Source organism: Hipposideros armiger, unplaced genomic scaffold (genome assembly GCF_001890085.2).
Source record: "Hipposideros armiger isolate ML-2016 unplaced genomic scaffold, ASM189008v1 scaffold_50, whole genome shotgun sequence".
NCBI classification, from domain to species: domain Eukaryota; kingdom Metazoa; phylum Chordata; class Mammalia; order Chiroptera; family Hipposideridae; genus Hipposideros; species Hipposideros armiger.
In genome coordinates, this window is record NW_017731400.1 from 307425 (window position 1) to 311946 (window position 4522).

Genomic DNA, 4522 nt, shown 5'->3' on the forward strand with positions numbered 1-4522 from the left:
TATACATTGTGAAATGTTCACCACAATAAGTCCAGTTAACATCCATCACCATACGTAATTATACAAAAAATTATTTTCCTTGTGATGAGAACTTTTGACATCTATTCTCTTAGCAAGTTTCAAATATACAATATATTATTATTAACTATAGTCACCATGCTGCACATAACATCCCCAGGACTTATTTACTTTTAACTGGAAGTTTGTACCTTTTGTCCACCTTCACCCATTTCGCCCCCCACCTCCCTGGCCTCTGGCAATCACCCACCTGCTAGCTGCCTCCCTCCCTTTTCCAACACATACTTGGCACATGCTCTGTATCCATAAACTTCTTTTGTTTTTAGATTCCATACATAAGTGAGATTATATGGATTTGTCTTTTTCTGACTTATGTCACTTAGCATAAGGCAGGGCAATCGTTTTAAAATACTTCAGAATTTCTATAAGAATCTTGGGGGATCCAGAAAACCTTGTCATATCTCTGCAGGACCATCTGTCTCCTCCCTTCAAGAAAATATCCTCTTGGTGTTGGTTAGAAGACGATGTAGAGACTGTGCCAGTAAATGAGAGTGGGGCAGAAAATTGAGAGAAGGGGAGGCACTAAAGGTAAAATTTGAGCCCCCATATTTGCAGAATGTTGGATTAGAAATGTCTAGCAATTGAGGTAGTTTCGCTACAGGTGAGAGGATGAGGGGGTGCTGATGGTGTGTGTGTGTGTGTGTGTGTGTGTGTGTGTGTGTGTGTGTGTTCCCAAGATCTATTGCTTAAATTCAGTTGACAACAAACCTTTCTTCCTTTCCATCCCTTTCTTATCTCCTTCCCCTCTCCCTTTCTCCGTTCATTCTGTGGTATGCAGTCGAGTGTTGGGAGCTAGGAGAGGAAAACAGAAGGTGGAAATGGGTGGACAAAGAGCAAAGTTTTAGCTTTACTGTATCAGTGAGAAATAGTGCTTTGCCCAGAGTAGGTTCTGAGTTAATATTTGATATGAATGAATGAATAAATGAATGAACGAAGCAGGCAGCTAAGGTCCAGGACTGGAGGTTAGAGAATCAGAATGGGAAAATAAGTAGGGTCAGAGGTTTGGATACAGGGACTTATTACAGAAGTGCTTTCAAGGTAATTGACAAGAAGTCAGGTAAGGATGTGATTTCAAACATCCCACTGAGGCAGCGTCAACTTGATTCCACAGGGGCGCTCTGAAGTCTATTTTATGCCTCAGAATTAGCCCAACCTAAAACAAGGGAGCTGGGTTTTCACACCCTTGCACAGGTTAGTCATAAAGTAAAGGACAGTGGGTAGCTGTGGGGTGGTGGTAGGTGGGGGTCGTGGGAGGGAAATAAATTCTCAGGCATGCTTTGCTTTCAGCCAGTTCAGATAATGCCATTCTTGTACTGAAAGTCGCCTATGAAGAAAAGTCACACATATGGCACATGTAAGCCAAGGGTGGGACACACACAGGATCCCATGGATCTAAGAGGATCTGGGTTGAGCACTGACAATGGCTGTCTTGGGTAGTGAGGCAACTGGCTTCAAGGCTAAACCAAGGTAGGGTTGTTTTCTCTGTGCTCTGCTGTGTTCTGTGAGCCTGGACATTTGCTGTGAATGTAGTATGTGTGGTTGACAATTGACCACACTCATCTGCACAAGCAAAGAAGAAAGACTTATCTTTAAAATATAAGAGATACAATGGAATATTATTCTGCCATAAGCAAAGATGAAATAGTGTCATTGGCAACAACATGGATGGATCTTGAGATTATAATGCTAAGTGAAGTAAGTCAGACAGAAAAAGTTGAGAATCATATGATTTCACTGATACGTGGTATATAAAACTGAAAACAACAAAAGAATAAGAAAAACAAATGAAGAAACAAAACTCATTGACACAGACATTGTTTAGTGGTTACCAGAGAGTAAGGGGGAGGGGGGGGATGGTAGATGAAGGTAAAGAAGATCAAATATATGGTGATGGAAGGAGAACTGACTCTGGTAGGTGAACACACAATGTGATATATAGATGATGTATTACAGAATTGTACACCTGAAACCTATATAACTTTGCTAACAACGGTCACCCCAATAAACTTTAATTAAAAAAAATAAGAGATAATATTTCTTTGGTGCATACTATATACCAGGCACTTCTCAAAGCACTATACATTCATTATGTCTTTTAAGCCTATATAAATAGGGTTTTTTGCTCATTTTATAAATGACAGAACTCAGGCTTAGAAAAGGTAAGTGACATACACATGGTAGCACAGCTATTAGGTGATAGAGCCAAGATTCAAAACCAGGTGGCCTGTATCATGTATAAATAAAACAACACAACCAATCTATTTTGAAGTATATTGACATTTTTAGCGAAGTGAGTTAAATCAATTTTGGTACCATCTCTGTGAAATAGATGCAAATCTTTACTAAGTGAAGACAGTTAAATAATTTAATGAATGCTTTGCAATGTGTATGCATTTAAAATGATAAAATATCTCTAGTCAGCAGTTTTCTGCATTTCTCTTATAATAAAAGTCTATCACTACTAATAAATATTGAGTGAGTCAGTTTCAGAGGTCAGATTCTTTGTCATCTGGAATATAGGACTTTTGGTCACATCTGGATGCTATGTAGTGTAAGAAAGAGCCGTCCTTCAAAAGTAAAGTTTTGTGCCTAACTGATCTGTGGCAGCTCCACAGACCATCTGACATGTTCATTGACTTGAATGAATTTGACTGTAGTTGAAAACCTCAGGCAATTTTTTTCTTCCTTGCTGTGAAATAATTGTATAGAGACAGGGAATCCCCCAGGTGGCTAGTTAAATGCCTCCAGAAGGCATGGGACACTGATGAGTTCCTCTGAGGATTTCTGTAGTTTACAAATGGCCTTATTGGTCAAAGAATCTCATTAATCATAGCCCTTAGAGTGGCATCTCTAGAGCTGGTGTGTTGGTGAAGAAATCCTAAAGTAGATGTGATCCTACATCTCATCATCTCTGTATGAAACTCTAGTGCAGAGTTGTTCCTCATCTTAAAAAACCCACACTGAGGGGGGTGGCCAGTTAGTTCAGGAGGTTAGAGTGCAGGCTCATAACACCAAGGTTGCCGGTTCAATCCCCACATGAGCCGCGGGGCTGCACCCTCCACAACTAGATTGAAGACAACTACTTGACTTGGAGCTGATGGGTCCTGGAAAAACACACTGTTCCCCAATAAGAAAAAAAAACCAATAAGAAAAAAAACCCATACTGATATTTAAAATAGTTACTTGTCTTTTTCACCCTTACTAGTTTCTATTCATTTTTTTGCATATACCTCTCTTCCTTGTTTTCATGGCTCAAAGCCCTATATTTTCCCAAACCATGTCAAGCTGGGGGGATAAATTGGTCAGAATGGATAAGGCACAGCTTGGCAAGCTCTTACTTCTTATGAGAAGAATATGAACATCCCATAACCCTCCTCCACCTGAAGGTTCCCCCCAGTTATTTCCTGGAGTGAACCCTTAAGTCTGCACAGTTCTGCATGCCCCTCACCCCTGCTCTAGCTCCTTTCAGTGCTATTTCCCACTGAGGCCTCCACCACCGTGAAGCCAGGTGCTGGCATCTGTGCACCTTTACCTCTGTGGGGTGACTCAGTGTCTGGCCAGACACCACCGCCATGGATACCATGTTAGGGTCCTCAGAGCCTAAGGAGGCACTGCCAAGGCAGCTCTGCTCCCTGCACCAGAATGCCTCTCTCTCCCTCTTACGTATTTTATACACGGTATAAAAGAAGAGCTGTTTGTGCTCAATGCTTTAGAGAACTTACAGTGAAACATTTTTTCCCCCATGTTTTCCTTATAGGCACGTCCAATTTCCCATCATGAGTACAAGGAGATTGGGAGCTGACAAATGAGAGCTAAACTTAAGTTTGCCCTTCTCCCACCATGTAGGCTTTGTTACTGAGACCAACTTCTTACTGCCTTTTATTTCAGGATGAGTTTTTTTGTTGTTGTTTTGTTTGTTTGTTTGTTTTTCCTCAGGAGATGCTTTAGTTTCTCACAAAAACGTATTCCTGGTGGGTCCACCTAACGGCCTGGCAGACATGCTCAGATATAAATGAATCCCTGTAGTGGACATAGAGGTGAGACTCAGGCTAGAACCTCCTTCCCTCCCTTCCTCCCTCCCTCCTTCCTTCTCTTTCTCCCACTGCCCCTTTTTTCTCTCTTCTTTATACATATACATACATAGTATTCATTCACCCATTGACCACCAGCTATGTGCTAGACGCTGCTTTAGGCACTTCAGATAGAGCAGTGACAAAATACACAATGTTCCAACTCTCCTGAACACTCTAGAGCAGCGGTTCTCAACCTGTGGGTCGCGACCCCTTTGGGGGTCAAATGACCCTTTCACAGCGGTCACCTAAGACCATCAAAAAACAAAAAGATACTTACATTACGATTCATAACAGTAGCAAAATTACAGTTATAGAGTAGCAATGAAAATAATTTTATGGTTGGGGGTCACCACAACATGAGGAACTGTATT